General features: G+C 35.7%; 1 pseudogene across 1 annotated transcript; it reads left to right on the forward strand.

Moving 5' to 3' along the window:
• Positions 1-3,512: 3,512 nt before the first annotated feature.
• Positions 3,513-4,436, forward strand: LOC143583104 (putative histone H2AXb; annotated as a pseudogene). Its single transcript, XR_013144099.1, has 2 exons — positions 3,513-3,722; positions 4,212-4,436. The product of XR_013144099.1 is annotated as a putative histone H2AXb (transcript).
• Positions 4,437-16,817: the final 12,381 nt, after the last annotated feature.

Genomic DNA, 16,817 nt, shown 5'->3' on the forward strand with positions numbered 1-16,817 from the left:
AAGACGTTGGATGGAAATTCTTAGCGACTATGATTGTGAAATCCAGTATCGTGAAGGTAAGGTTAATGTAGTAGCTGATGCATTAAGCATAAAAGAACATGAGAAACCTAAAAGAGTATGATCTTTAAGATTAGAACTTCAAATCAATTTAATTGATGAAGTGAAAAACGTTTAGAAATAAGCAATAGAAGGAAATAACAATGCTGATGAGAAATGTGGCGAAGTGCGATGGGCGCAATGTGGCGCTTCGATGGCGCACTTTGCACTTCGCACGCTCGCATCGCCGCTTAAGGGACGCCTTAGTATTTTTGCTCCTTCATGCGACGCAAAGGAGTATGCTTAAGATTCTTCGCGCGACGTGAAGTTGCGATGTGGAAGTTACGCAACGGTGACACGTTACCTGACACGTGTCGTGCCATGTGGCATAGCTAGGGCTGACTCGACAACCCTACATCAGCTTCGCGCGACGCGAAGATGCTCAATTTCAAGTACAAATAGGGAGGAAATCTGGACTTCACAACTCGTCCAAAATTTCTGTTCTCTCTCTAAAATTTTCTAGTATTATACCGAGTAGTTGTAACGGTACCTCTCCGATCGAAAGGAATTTATACAAGAATCCAAAAGCTCTACCTAACCAAGGTATGACATTATGCATCGTGTAAAGTTTCATGTCTCGTGATTATCGTTATAATTATGGGTTTTTACTAATATAGATATACTACATTGTGTTTAATCTAGGTGCTTAACACCAGAAGGCTTGTTAAATATAAACTTGCAATGTGAGACATTCGAGTTTTTACACAACTCACATTTACGTGAGACAATTGATTTTTCAAAACTGTCATGATGCTTTTCTAAACCCACTAAACTCATGACAGATAGTCCAAATATTTTCAAATATATTTTCAAAGGATTTAAACTACATTACAGTGATTAAGTCTCTGTAGACTTACGAGATGGTTACTACTGGTATTGTGGGGTTTTGTATACGAGGCTTGCATACTGGGCTATTACACGTTACTTATTGGACAAGTGTTAGCCAATAAGTAATATGACCACAGTCACAGATACGGTCGAGTGGCAAGTACCTTTCGGTAATTTGTAAGCAGGGAGATGTAAAAACATCTTAATGATGTAACTGTAAAATGTGCCATTTATAAATGATTGTACTCACCAGCATTTTCTGCTGATCAAATATTTTTAAACATGTTTTAGGTGACTTGTTAGAGACAAAGGAATAATGCCTACGGGCTTCCAGCTTAAATAAGTGGCTTCTCACCAGAATAAAGAAACGTGTCTTGTAAATTAGGGTTTATCCTTATAAAACCTATGTTTGTATAAAAATGGGTTTTTAATCCCAGTTTATGAAAGAAAAATTATGGTGTTTTTATAACTCTGGTCACTTTTCCTAACTACGGTTTTGATGAAATATTCCGCTGCAAATTATTTTAATAAACACCGATACCACCACTCAAAGTTTACGGCTCCCCTCCCGGGGTATAGGGGTCGGGGGTTGTGACATATACAGATGCGCGCACACACACATGCACACTCATTAACTACTAAAGATATACACACACATACACATATACACTCATTATTTATATAGAGTATAATTTCGAAGTTTGGTGCCACAAAAGATTTTTTGGAATATTTTATTTGTTTTGTTTGTTTTTAGGTAAATATTTTGATCTATAAACAATTGTGATTCTTTGGTGTGTTGGTTGTTGCCAATTTGTTAGTGCTTTGAAGAAAAGTAGAGAAATGTGGAGAAAAGTGTGGAAGTTCGAGACACAATTAAAGGCATAATTCTTAATGCCTATTTTTTTGGTTACATGGATCTTAATGTTTAATTTTTTTTGTACGTGGAGAACTCCAATCGATTTTTTGTTTTTTAATTGTTTTAATTTAAATATGTTAATTTGTTGAAACTATTATCTAGGTTTATTTATGATATCGTAACGAACCTATCTGATACCCATCGAATTCGACTCAATTCGTTGCCACAACGTCCGAGTTTTGCTGGTTAAATAAACGTCATTATTTTTCGTACCGTAAGCTATACGCTATACGAGTGACATTATTATACCAAATTCACGTCGATTTGCCACCTCAATGCGTGTTTTACCAATGATCGGGATCGACAACTGTCGTGTTTTACCAACGCTCGAGTTTTAATGACCGACGCAACCCCATTGGTCAATCTTAGTTTTTATAACCTTTTTGTTTTATATTGGTATTAGTTCCAGTACAATAACGCACGTAATCAAAACAGACCAAACTCATGTCGACTTATTGCCTCAATTTTGGGGTTTAACAACCACCTGGCTCTACCAATTCGCCGTTGCGCCGGACTAAATTACTAGTTAACTACTAAACTTAAACACTGATACACTGCCCACATAAAGATAATGTCAATATTGCACTTATAAAGATCAAGTCACCATTGCATTTTACTCTTTTCATTAATATAACTAAACATATGTTACACAATAGTTGAAGTTGATTATATACTACTAAAACACCTACCTTTTAGTTCATAAGAAAACACCATTGCAGGTCAACTAATAATATATCATAACAAACCTAATTATACTTTAATTGATATTGACCTCCTGCATTAAAACCTAATCGTGAAGATCCTGTTAGGCCAGGTCTTCACCAACACCATCATACCCAAATTGAGGTGGGTCCCGGAGATATCGATCCACAGTGCAGCTGCAATGAATAATTGACGAATAGGATGATCATGATTAGTAAGCATAGTTGATTAAGCAAACCATTAACCATATCCAAACTGAGCCGAAGTAAACAAAAATGAAAAATCAATCCCGTTCATACCTGTGAAAGCCGTAGTGTCTGGGTAAACGCTGATTAAGCAAGCAATTAACTATTAGGATGAGCATAATTGGTGGATGAAGAAGACGATCAAAATTATTTGAACCGAATATGAATCGGCGACGTGTTTAGGGTTGTTTATTGCTGTTTTTTTTGGTGGGGGCGGTGGTCGGGTTGGGATATTTTGGCGAAAAGACAGGTTTGCCAATGATTTTAACAAAACTAAGTGACATTAATTAACGACTGGTTCCAATTATAAAAAATTTCAAACAACGAGGATGATATGTAAAAAGCCACCCAGATGGTTGATTTCTACAAAACAATGTTGGCCACTTAACTCTTTATTATTATTATTACTATTATTGTTTTCTGTAATACTCATATGAAAAGTTGATAATAAAATTAGAATCGATGAGCAAACACTCATTAAAAACCTTTTTACGTACAAAATGCCCTTTCAACCAAAAACTTTCTAAGCACAAAGCCAGTAATCTCCCGCCAAAAAGATAAAACGAGAGGGAGACCAAATAATAATAATAATAATAAAAGAAATAATAAAACAATGATGCCAGGCTGGCGATCCAGGTTCGCTCTATTCAACCACTAAAAACGGAGGGCTTTCACTATAAATTCGTACTTTCTTACACTCTCGTTCATATCAGACTAGGGTTTATCATCAGATCCGTCTCATTCGAACAAAATGGCAGATTCTGATTCGAAGAAAGGAGGCAGGGGCAAATCAAAGGCCACGAAATCTGTCTCTCGATCTTCAGTTCCCCGTCGGCCGGATTGCCAGGTTTCTGAAAGCCGGCAAGTACGCCGAGCGTGTCGGCGCCGGAGCTCCGGTTTACCTGTCTGCTGTTCTTGAATACCTTGCCGCGGAGGTGATTCGTTGTTTGTTAAGGGGTTTATTATTACAATGTTTACGTTTTGCAAATATTTTTGTGGGTGTGGGTTTGGTTTAATTGGGTAAATTTTGTTTCGTTCTTTGGTTATGAATTTAGTTTTGTGGGTTTTGGTTTAATCAGTTCTATTTTTATCTGGATTATTCGATTATGAATTCAGTTCAATCAATTCAATGCCATCGGTTCTGAGATTGTGAGTTTCAGAATTGATTCAATTTTGTTGTTTTTGAGATGTGAATATGAAAATTGGTATAAGTTTTATTGATTTTGCGATGGTGGATTTAAAGACTGGTACAAATTTTATTGGTTCTGTGAATTTGATTGTTTTTGTGATTGTGAGTTTATATGCGATTGTGTATCTGAAAATTGATCTAAGTTTGGTACAGATTGCATTTTAAATTTGGTTTTTCTTTTGTGATTGTGAACCCAGTTAAATTTTACAATTTTGTGGTGATATATTGGAATTAGGTTTTGGAGCTGGCAGGAAATGCTGCGAGGGATAACAAGAAAACCAGAATTGTTCCAAGGCATATACAGTTGGCGGTGAGGAATGACGAAGAACTCAGCAGCAGGTTGTTGGGATCAGTTACGATTGCAAACGGTGGTGTTTTACCCAACATTCATCAGACTTTACTCCCACAGAAGGCTGCCAAGGGTAAAGGGGATATTGGTTCTGCTTCACAAGAGTTCTAGATTCATGGTGTCTTTGGTTACATTTGCTTACAATCTATTGTAAAAATGGTGGTTTTAATACTTTGTTTGCCAGTTGAACTTGTTATGATGGTTATGTCTGATCAGATTTTGGAATGCCATCAAATTTTGGCTATAAAATACTTCTCTTATGACATTTTTGTTCATGATTTGATTCTGAATGTTGGTATGGATGCCGATACTACAAATTTTGTTTGCTTAATACCAAAACCAATTAGTTATGATTGTGTAGTGGTTTTAACATAACTAAATTATAGGAAATCTTTACTAAACCATAATTTACTTTGTTGTTTGGTGTAGTGGCTTTAACTAAATCAAAATAAAAATATGTGATTGGTTACATCGTACTTGAATTCCAATGTAACTAACTAGGGCGGATACCATAAAAAAACATTTTTTTATGTGAGAAACGTAAGAACAATTTGGACCATTTAATTTTAAATTTAATGGATTAGATTGTGCCAACTAAACAATCTTGATTTCTATTAACAAAACGTTGCTTCCAAGGGTAAAATTGTAAAGAGATTTAAAAAAAATAATAATAAACCCACAAAACCAGGCAGGTTCTTTAAACCTCCTAATACTCTTCAAAAACTAGTTCGAACTCCCCAGTGACCATAAAGATGAAGGATTCGAAGGCAATCCACAAAAATTCCACCCGTAAGTGTCATAATTAAGTGCTGATTGTATTTAATTCGAAAAAAACCCTAAAATTGTAGAGTGATTTTGTTGAGACGGTGATGGTTTTGAACAAAATTGTAGAGTGTGCATATAAATTTGTCGTTTATGTTGTTTTAATTTAATCAATTTGTGTAACATTTGAGCCAAAACAAGGTACACATCAGTACGTATTTACCGATTAAGCAAATAAACGCCTTTTGCGTAACAAACGAACGATTAACCGTACGGGTCGGGTTATGACCCAGATATCTCGGGGGGCCATCTATAAGTGATATACGATCTATACAAGCTAAAATATTAGAAATATGGTCTTAGTTTGATAGCAAACAAGTTAAACGACAATATGTTCGTTTAACTACCCGCTATAGATTTAAACGCGAAAGATAGTTACAAACCAAGCATTGTATCATCCGTTAAGCCGAAAAAGACTTACCAAACACTTACTTGAAATGTTTTAAGCGATCCGTGAAAATATTTTTGATTTTTACAAACATATAGTATGTTTTTATAATTTTACACAAAACTAGCCGAAAAGCACTTGTTTTCGCGCTGTTTAACGCACCCGATAAGTTTTTCGCGCCAAAAACCGAACCCGAACTAAATTTGTACCGGGCTTTTCATATTTGGGCTTGAGAAATCAGAATATTGGGCCAAAACAGCCCAAAGGGGGCCCATAAGGAATCCCGGCCGCAGCCCACCCCCACCCCCATTCTTTTATAAAACTTATTTTGGAAGCTTGTTTATTCATTTTAGTTGATAAAAATTGAGGTCCAAGCAGCTCTAAACCTGAGTTTCCAGAAAACCTTCAAACCCTAAGGTAAGGAGCTCAAATAAGTAGCTTTTATACTTGTTTAAACTCGTTTAATACCATAAAAACATGTCTTGGTTACTAAAAATCATTCCTAACCGTGTAAAAGTCCTAAAAATGGTCCATAAACATGTTTTTATCACAAACATGATAAGGAACCTGTTTTGATAGTTTTTTTGGCCATAAACACGGATTAAAGGGTTGAAACGGCGTTTTTACGGTTCAAAAGTTCGTTTTTGTGCACTAGCCGAAACCCTAAGTTAAGGGCTGTTATGTTGATGAAAAATTGCTTGGTTTGTGATATAGGACTTGTACCTAGCTTTCTTAGAAGCACAAGAACCTGAAAACTTGATTAAAAAGTCGGAAACGAGCCAAACCCGCTAAGGTAATGCCGAAACACTCGCTTACGGGCTATTTAGGTTAAGGTTGTGATGTACATATTTTTAGGACTTGAAATTTTTCAGGGACATCAGGGACCATGTCAATGAGTCCCTGTTCAAATTTGGTAATTTTTCGACCATCCGAGAATATTTGGCGAATTTATTACCGAATTGGGACGATTATTTGGGAAAAATAGCTAAAATACTTCACAAATTATGAAAATTTTCTGGGAACTCATAATTGATGTATTTTGATCACGTATGAATTTTGGGATCATTTGGAGAATTTTAAAGGTATTTTGTTTATATGCGTTCGTGTGAATTTTTATAGTCGAATTTGGGCCAAAAAATATATCGTGTGAACTTTTTACATTTTGAAATTGATACAGGTTGATTTGGGACATGATTTGAGCATTCATGAATTTTTGTGGAATTTTTGAAAATTGTTTGGGGTAAACGGACGATTTTCAGGCGAAATATAGATGATAAAATGAATTTTTATAAATTAATAAATCAGTAAATAAATTCCAGAAATATTTTTATAAAAATCTACATATTTTAATTGATAAGTGGTTAAATTTTCTTAATTTAATGATTAACGGTTAATTAATTATGCTAATTTGAATATTAAACAAATTCAGTTTTTATAAAAACCGGCAAGTTTGCGACTAACGAATCTGCTGGAATATCAAAACACCAAGAATGATCAAAAATCATATTTTTGGACTAATTAAGTGAAAATGAACTTTTCTATGAGAAACCTGGACAATCCGGGTGGATTGTGTGCGTTTCTTCTCAAATCAAACTGAATAAACGGAAACGGGCCCCGTGGCTACTCCGGGACCCTAATAGGTGATCTTTCTTTATAACTTAATCATTTTGTTAACCAATACATTTACCCAAGCTTATTTTCTCATAACTGTTTTCTGAATGTATAAACGAACAACTTGGCCCAGCTGGGAAAACGGGAATCTGAGCCAAGTTCAGTTTTAAGTATTAGACATTGAACAACATCACAACCTAAGCCTATTGCCACTTTCTGGCGTTCCAGCTACACCCAGATTAGTTATACAGCCCAGTTTAGTATTGAGATTATAATAATATTAAAATATTAATATTATTATAATATTGATTATAGGGACTACTGATAGCAGACCGAACAAACCACGAGCTGATACAGTACTGAATATCTACTAAACCGTGAGTTTCATGACCCCACTTTTAAACTGTTTGCTTATATCTATATACTTGTCTGAAACATGTGATGATGTGAATTATCTAAGTGCTAACACACGAAAGTCCCCACGATCACAGTGATTAACTTCGAGCCGGTGGCTTGTGAATAGTACTATTGGTTTGACAAACCCAGGCGGGGCCAGCACGGTTGCTGAGACATTATCCCGTTTGCACATGTCCATATTTTTTTACGAACCAACTATGTAGTGTTAGACATAGCTACTGGGGCATGTTGTGGGCGGAAATGGGCCACAGTGGTTGATTGAGCGTGGGAAATGAAGGCACGCAGCACGAACAGTCCAGACTTCACTGTAGCTTAGCATAATTACATCACATACATCATTTACATACGTACATACTTATTTCATGATTACAAGTGTTGACTTGTGAATACTCATTACTGTTTTCTTGAAACTCGTGAAACTCACCAACTCTAGTAGTTGACCTGTTTTAAACTGCCTACCTAGATTGGAATGATTTGGTGATCTGTTATTTGCCCAAGGTGTGCGGTTGATGCTATGTGAATAGAGGCAAGGGTGTTAGTAGTAAGAACGTTTAGTTAACGAACTAGTTTTGTTTGTACCACCTAGACTGTAAAACAATGATAGAACAAAGAAATGTAATATATTGTAGATTAGCTTGTAATGTTTCTTTATAAACAATGTGTTGATACCAGAGGTGTCTGTTATATTCCCGTTTTACGCTTCCGCATTGTGCTAGTCGGGGCGTGACAATTTGCTTGTTTAACCGCATGTTTTGACGATGATGTTGTATGGGAAGTTGAAATTGTGTATTAATTTGTTGTGTGCTGATGTTCGTAACAATGGTGTTGGTATGGAAAAAGTGTTTGCATTGTTCAAATTATGTGTGTTTTTTAAAAATTATGTTGATGTTCTTTTGTTGTTGAGGATCTGAATTAGCGTGGTTTTGAGTGTCAATTTTTTTGTGTTGTTTTAAGAAATGTGTGTATATTATTGGTGTTGTTTAAATAGTTATGTGGGTGATGTTAATGTTGAAATTAGGGAAGTATATTTCCGTTAAACAGTTGTGTTGCTTTTCATAAAGTTGATTTGTGATAGTAATTTGGTAAACTCAAGGTTTTGTGTTGATTGCAAAATGTGTAGCCACCCTGTAGTTCAATTTGTGTGTTTATAATAATTAACTTAGTTGTGTTGGAGTGATCTAAATTTTTTACCTTTTGTTGCAGCAAGGTAATAAATAAAAAAATAAATATTATAGCCACGTGTCATTTAAAATGTGGCCACACATTTAATGTTGTATGCTAAGTTTGGTACCTTGCTTTTAAATTCGTTTAGTGCCAACAAAATTGATTATAATGTTTGTTTGAATGAACACTAGCAGGAAGATGTGTTATTGAAATCGGTTCGACTACATCAAGCGAAACGGTAGTGTTCGTGACACTATTGAAACGGCTAAAAGAGGTTGTGTTGTCGATATTGGTTCTTCCACATCAAAGACGCAAACCCGTAGAGTTCTTGGTCAGGAAAACCAACCAATAAAGGTTTGTCAAATAGTACAAACACAAAATTAGTTAAAAGATTGGTATAAAGAAACATGATTCACTAATTATTAATTTATTGATGACAATGAATAGGACCATGTGTTATCGATATTGGGTCGTCAACATCAAGGAAGGGAAAGACAAGTATGGCTAGGAGTCTTCAAGCAGCAAGTAAAGGTTTGTCTTTTAAAATGGATACAAATAATTTATTAGGTACTCAATTATTTATTAACATAACGAAAATTATTTTCTTATTGTCGCTTTTGTTGTACTAGGGGCAGGGAATTCAACAGCACGTAAACGTGTTGCCCTTTTTAGTAATGATTCGGATGATGAATTCCAAACCCCGATCAATAGACGTAATGATGTGGCAAAAGAAACTGAAGCAAACGTGGTAGAACTTGTAGAGAATCCTTACAAAGCCATGGTTCATAAACGCATTCGTGTTAGGAATCCTTTGAAAAATTTTTGTCAGATAATGAAGATGATTACAGATGAACAATGGAAAACTGTGGATGATATGGGTTTTGGTGTTAGGAATCCTTTGACCAATTATGACCCTAACACCAACGGTGTTAATGTGAGGACACATGGTAATAGAAATAACAAGGCAACTGGTTTTCGATATACTTGGTATTCCAATGGGAAAGAAAGGTGTGATGGAAACAAAAAAACCTAACTTAAAGGGTGCGGTCATTAGAGAATGGATGCGGTAGTAAGGGTCTGAAAACAATTGTTGACCTTAAACGTATAATGAAAAGATCAGCAAACAGTGGGTGGTTGTTTAAGTTAAATTTTTTGGTAGCATTCAACACTGTGATGGGGTCATGCACAAACGAGTCAAAGGTGAACTTGCGTTTCATGAAAAGGATGGACCGAAGTGTGGATATTAAAAGTTTTGATTGGTGTAGCTATCTAATAACATGTTTGAGTAGGACAAGAAAAGCGTGTTTGCCTGCTCTCCAACATTATGACGATGTGGCTTTTCATAAACTGGAATCGGACGTGGAGAACGATGGTACACAGTTTAGTTGTTGGTTGAGAAACCCAAACACCACTTCAACCAAAGTTAAAAATTTAGAAGACAATGAGGATGGAACCTCTGATGATGAAATATCCGATGGTGAAAATTCAGTTGGTGTTGCTTATGTCGATGGTAGTCGGTGGGGAAGAAAATGATGGTAACCATCATATAATTGCTGATGAAGGTTATGTTGGAAAGCAAACAGCTGACGAGACAATAATTCCTACACAAGAATTTGAGAACGTGATAGAGCAGTTGGTCGAGCTTGGCTACAGTGAAATTACACCTACACATACCGGAAGTAAACCACATAATGCAATGGTAAAATCAATGTGTTTACAACCACAGCGAACCGGACACGTAACCGGTTCACTGGTTCAATCAGACGGGCCAGCTGAACAACTTTGGTAAAAAATAATTGATGGCTAGGACTGGACAAAAGATTTTTCAAAAAAAATTATGTTTTCATAATAAACCGGTTCAACCGGTTCGTCCGGTTGTACCGGTTTGGACAGGCCAGTTCTCTGGGAGCTTAGCGAACTACACAGAACCGAACCGTGGACCGAATACGGTCCGGTCTCAACAACATTGGGTAAAATATCTTCAAATTATATATGTATAGTTATGGTGAAATAACATGTAGTTTGTATGTACTTTACAGGAATGGCAGATATTAATTAAAGATAAGATAGTGGAACTTGAGGATTTTGTGGCTTCTGTTGAGAGACTAATAACAGAAGCAAATAGTAGTTATGAAACTGACGAACTTTTAAAACAAGCGACTCTCGAATGGGAAGCAAAGCTGACAAAATACAACAACAAGAACGTTGTTGACAACACCATCAACAAAGAGGTAAATGTGGAAGGAAGGACGTCTAAATGAGAATGAAACTGATTTAATGGTGGCCCGAGATGAAGAAAATGTGGAAGTTGAGTTAACACAGTTTAGCTGTTCTATGCTAGAGGAGGCCGAGCAACTTTGTGTGGATGCAGAGAGAAAGGCAGGCCAATTTATATATGTTATTTATTGTTGAGTTGGTTAATGTTTCAAGATAATAAGTCAAAATGCAGCATCAACTATTGGTGAGCAGGTAATAGCAATGATTATGATATGCTATATTGTGTTGTATTGTTTGTTGTTTCATGTTAGTAATAAAAATAAATGGATTATATAAGAAAACAGCACCGACAACTACAGGTGTTCACGGTCCGGTTTTCGTGATTTTAAGGTTAAACCGTGAACCAAACCATTCACTACAGTTTGGATATTATCAAACCAACCGACTGAGAGCAAAGAAAAAAACCAACCGAGACACCAAGCCGATGGCCGGCTTGGGCGGTTTCGAACCGAACCATGAACACCCCTACCTACAACTCTAGCTTGTCCGACTCCTTTAAGTGTCCATTATGATTTACTAGATATGCATGTCACACATGCGAGTGAGAAGGTAAGAACAAAGTTTACATAGAATGTTTTGTGTAGCATTTGGTCAATGTGTCAATTTAATAACCCATATAAGTGGACAGGAGAAAACAGCAACAACTACTAATTGTACATTCCAATTCAATGTACATGGTGATGTACCTGATCCTGTAAACAATAAACGACCATCACGTACAATTAATATGGCGGACAACATGAGATCACCTTATGCTAACAAGAAGGTGATGTTGATGGCGAATAGGTCAAGGCTGGAGGAGAATGTTGCGAACACCTTGTTTGTGGCAAACAAGGAAGAATGGTAACATTAAATGAAAACAAAGTTAGCAGCAAAAGATAAATATGATAACAACAAATTTGCTTTATTTATTATGCAGGAACTTTTTGTTCCAAACAAAAGAAGGTGCAGCAGTTTCACGAGTTTCATTGGAGAGCTTGTACCCAGGAATATCTGTCCATGTCAGTGTATTGAGATCTTGGGCTTCGGTATTGAATTCTGATGACAATTTTCGATCTCGATATGACCCGTCAAGATTTTTTTGTTCTTGCAACATGCTGGTATGGTGGTGTGAAAAAATAATTGTGCTAAAATATATATAGTATTAAAACTATAATGATGTTGTCATCTACTTAAAGCTCACTATCATAAAGTGATAAATACCTTGTTAACTCATAACAGAGTGAGAAGGACTTTAGTGAAAGCGTCATTGCCACCGTTAGAATCAGTAATTTCAGGACGAACATGAAGAACAATCTGAAAAACGCAGGGTTTGCTACGATAAACAGATACGATTTGGTATTTATTCCAATTCTGAATGGGTGGCACTACTACGTTATTTATTTTAATATGAAAAATGCCAAAATTGAAGTGACAGACAACATTAGTTCTGATGAAGAGTTTGATACAAGATATGCAAAAAAACCGCAGATCATGGTACGTTTATTTGAGAACCTGGAGGTATGAATATATATTGTATTTTCTTAATTCTTAATTTGTTTAATATTTATGCGGCAACAAGTTTTTTATGAATACTTGAAGGAAACATGCCATCCAGTAGTGGCGAGACTTGAAAATTCTAAACCAACACGACTAAAGTTGCACTGGAGGACAAAAAACAATTCAGTTGATTGTGGTGTGTTTCTAATGCGTCACATGGAAACATACAAAGGTAAAAGATTGAGGGAATGGGAATGGGAATGTGGTTTGGCGCCTGAATCAGTTTTGCAGAAAACTCAACTTAACGACCTTAGGCTGAGATATGTTTCTAAAATATTACTTTTTGAGGGTAACATTTTCAAGGATGATGTAGTCAAAGAAGTTTGTGAGTATGTTAAGATGGACGAAGCTGTAAAAAAACAGATGAAGGTGGCATGTTTAACAGGATACGTGACAGAGTTGAAAAGGCGCTCTGAGTGGATTGTTTGGTTTTCGAGACTTTTGATGTTTAGTGTTTTAGATTGTCTTGGTTTGTTTAATGTGGATCAGAGTTTTAATATTTTGGTATGTTGGTGTGTGTAATGTGGATAAGAGTTTTAATATTTTGGTATGTTGGTGTGTTGTGAACTCCTTAGTGGTTTTCTTGTGTTGAAAAATTTATGTTGACTTTTTGTCATTAGTGGTAGTATTGTAAAGTAGCTGAACCCTTATGTTATAATAGAATTTCCATGTTAAATCATTTTTTCTTAGATGTAAATATTAGCTGAAGATTATATGTAACTAATTATATGCAATCTTCAGCTAATAGTGAATGTGAGTTTAATAGCTAACAACAAGTCTGTTATTCACAATAGGCTGTGTAAGCGGATTGGATATACAAAACAAATGAAAACTATAATTTCACAATTATGATATGAAAGAGTATTCAAAGAAATGAAGACTTTGATAACAACATATCTTTTATTACGAAACAGTATCGAACAATTGTCAAATTAGTAATCCACCAGATATTAACACATAATATTATTAAACAACACAAATATACATTTGTTTAATGCACCAAAATAAAACCGTTCAATTGGATGAAACTTAATAAACACTTTGATATCATGCATAGAGACGTACTTACAAATTTTCAATGACCAAAAAATAAAAATACTATTAGAAGAATTCCAGAAACATTAAAAAACTTCAAAAATTAGTTTAGTGACAAATCTAAAGAAAACATAGTAACTAATTTCCTGCATTCTCGTCTCTTCTAGGCTCTATTTGGGCATGAACGCCTATCATGTTGTTCAGACCCACATATACCGCATTTCCTCGGCCTCAGTGGTGCTCTGGCTGCTTTTTTCGTTGGTGGTTTGGTTGCTACTTGTTCATAAACAGACCTGAAGCGTTTCTTGGATCCACAACCCTTAGTTCTAATGCCAACCGGAACACGAACAATGTCTTCGGAGGGTCGGTTTAGTCCAAGTAAATTGGCAACCCGGTCGTTGCTCGGTTCAGGTTGAGGAACCGAGGTGGACTCATCTGCTTGAACCTTATATTCTTGTACAAACTTACTAAACACAGATAGGTCATCCATGTTGCCTATCAAACGCTCAACAATGCTTTCAACTCCCAAATAAATGTCACGTACAACCCCTTGGGCACCTTCGATAGACTTGAGCTTTTCGTTCTTATTGTGAATGCGTAAGGATGATTTTGGAACAGCTTCTCTCGTCCATCTCCTCTGTACATATTGTTTCGGAAAAACCTTTACTTCGCAAAAATTTAGAACGTAAAAAACATGTCTGCATAACAACCCATATTGCTCAAACCGGTTGCAACTACATGTGACAACCATGTCAACCTCTTTGAATAACACCTACAAAAATTAACAAATATGAACTTAATAACAACACAACATCATATTATTTAATACGAATCTGGTGTTAAATTATAAAATATGTGTTAACATGAAAATTACCTCAAACAAAACATTGCCTTCGACGTCTTTGTCCTTTATAGAAAACTTTGTAAAATCCCCAACTGTACACACAGCCATAGAACCACATCTATGAACAGAGCATCGAAGCTCTTCCTGTACGTCATTGAAAATGTTTCTTGTGTATATATTGTTAGCTTGCCTTTCAATTTCGAGTTCGGTGACGTAATCAGGTACTGTATACCGCGTGTCATGGTCATTCTTTTGGTGTTTGTAACGTTGATACTCCATTGCAGTTTCAAAGTGAGTTAAGAACTCCACTAGTGTTAGTCTGCTATTAGAAACTTGACCACAAAAATGATTCTCACTCTCGGACCGTGATGTTGTCCGCATGAGGCCCGACATATGTTCATGTCGGTAATATGCAGGGATCCAATCACTCCTGATTGAGTACATATCACTCAACCATTTGTTGCTTGTTAAATTAAAATCTCGCATTATGTTCATCCATTCAGTTTCAAACTGAGCAGGTTCAATGAAATCCGTCCATACAATGTCACAAATACGTTGTTTAAAGCTTTTATCTTTCTTCAAAGTCTTTCCAACCTGATAATAAAACAAATATAAGTTGGTTAATTTCAGGGGAAAAAAATAAAATCTAAAATAAACTACTAACCTTTTCAGAAACTTTTCGCATAATGTGCCACATGCACAACCTGTGTCTTGACGTGGTAAAAACAAGTTGTATGGCTTTTTTCATAGCAGGATCTTGGTCGGTGACAACAACACGAGGCTCCCTACCAAACGATCTCTTAAAAACTTGTAACAACCACTTATAGGACTCGGTAGTTTCGGATCCCAGCAATGCCGCACCAAATGTTATATTTCGATGGTGGTTGTCGATGCCGGTAAATGGAACAAACACCATATCGTACCTATAAAAAAATTAAAATAAATTCCAGCACATAAAAAAATAAATACGATAAAAGCTATCGTAAAATGAGATATAGAACATACTTATTTGAACAATAGGTTGCATCAAATGACATTACATCCCCAAACGTAATATAATTACGTTTCATCTCTTCATCAGCCCAAAACAGACCAAGAAGACTACCCTCATCACCCGTTATGTACTCACATGAAAAATCTGGTAGATACTCCTTTTTATCCATTGATCTCTGAACAACCATTTGAGCATCATACTTACCAATATACTGGTTAATGTTCCTTTTGAAGTTCTTACAATCAACGGTAGTTGCACCAACTTCTTCAAACCTACCGTAATGTGTTCTCATGAAATTAAAGGCCTTGACAGGTCCTATGTTCATTTTTGACAGACTCATAATCAGTGCCTGTTTAACAAATGTAAGTTGTCTCGCAGGACTCAGAAATTGATAATCGGAAGCCTCGACAAGTGGATGGTTATGTTCTTCTTGTTATCAGATAGCTGTAACCTCAAATGTGCATGACATCCTGTTCGAATAGACGGCCTGGTACGGCGTTGTTTGGTAGGATCTGAAGCCTCAGAATCAATCAAGGTTTCCACTTTTTTATAAATTTTATGACCTTCTTTCGAACAAACAAAATATTTTAACGTAATCAAATCATGTTTGGTTGCTTGTGTAGTCCTCCTAACAGTGAAACCGCCCATTTTGGCATATTCAAGATAGAATGCAAAGCCTTGATCAAGGGTTTGAAATTTCATATCCATTTGTGGCCTTTTAGAAAGTGGAACATCTAGTTTGTAGTACTTCATACTAGTTCTCGGGGATGTCCGAACTATACCAGCACCATAGGTCTCTTGCTCAACTAAAAATATGACATAAAATAATGTGTGTTTGAAATAAAATTAAGCATAAATAAAACAACAATGAAAAAAACAAACTGTACATTAGATCATAAACGCCTGGCAGGTCTTATACAAACTTCAAACTTGAATTATAACATCACAATACTTAATTAATAGAACATACACATACATATGATATGATAAAACAAAGAGCAGATGAAAACATCAAATAACTAACTAATTCATAACCATCACTAAAAATATAAACCACATAAATCATCACCGAATTTAATTGAAAAACAACACATAAACAATAAATAAAAACAACACTTAAACAATAAGTACAAACAAAACGTAAGCAAAGACAACACATTTGATGACAACATTCACTAATAGTACGGATGATAAGAAAAGTAAACAAATACTATGTATAACATATCATGTTATAAGTTACAAACTAAACCAGCACACCAAAAACCATTTGAAACAAAGTATGTAAAAGATAAATTCCTACCGAATCCTGTTTGTTCGTCCAAAGCTGGGTTGTTTTTAGTGTTATCATCATCATCGTGTACATCACTGTTTTTTGAACATCTGTGATATGTGTGAAGTTTC

Source organism: Bidens hawaiensis, unplaced genomic scaffold (assembly GCF_021521415.1).
Source record: "Bidens hawaiensis isolate Kalapana, Puna unplaced genomic scaffold, B.hawaiensis_p1.1 tig00032126_1, whole genome shotgun sequence".
Lineage (NCBI taxonomy): Eukaryota > Viridiplantae > Streptophyta > Magnoliopsida > Asterales > Asteraceae > Bidens > Bidens hawaiensis.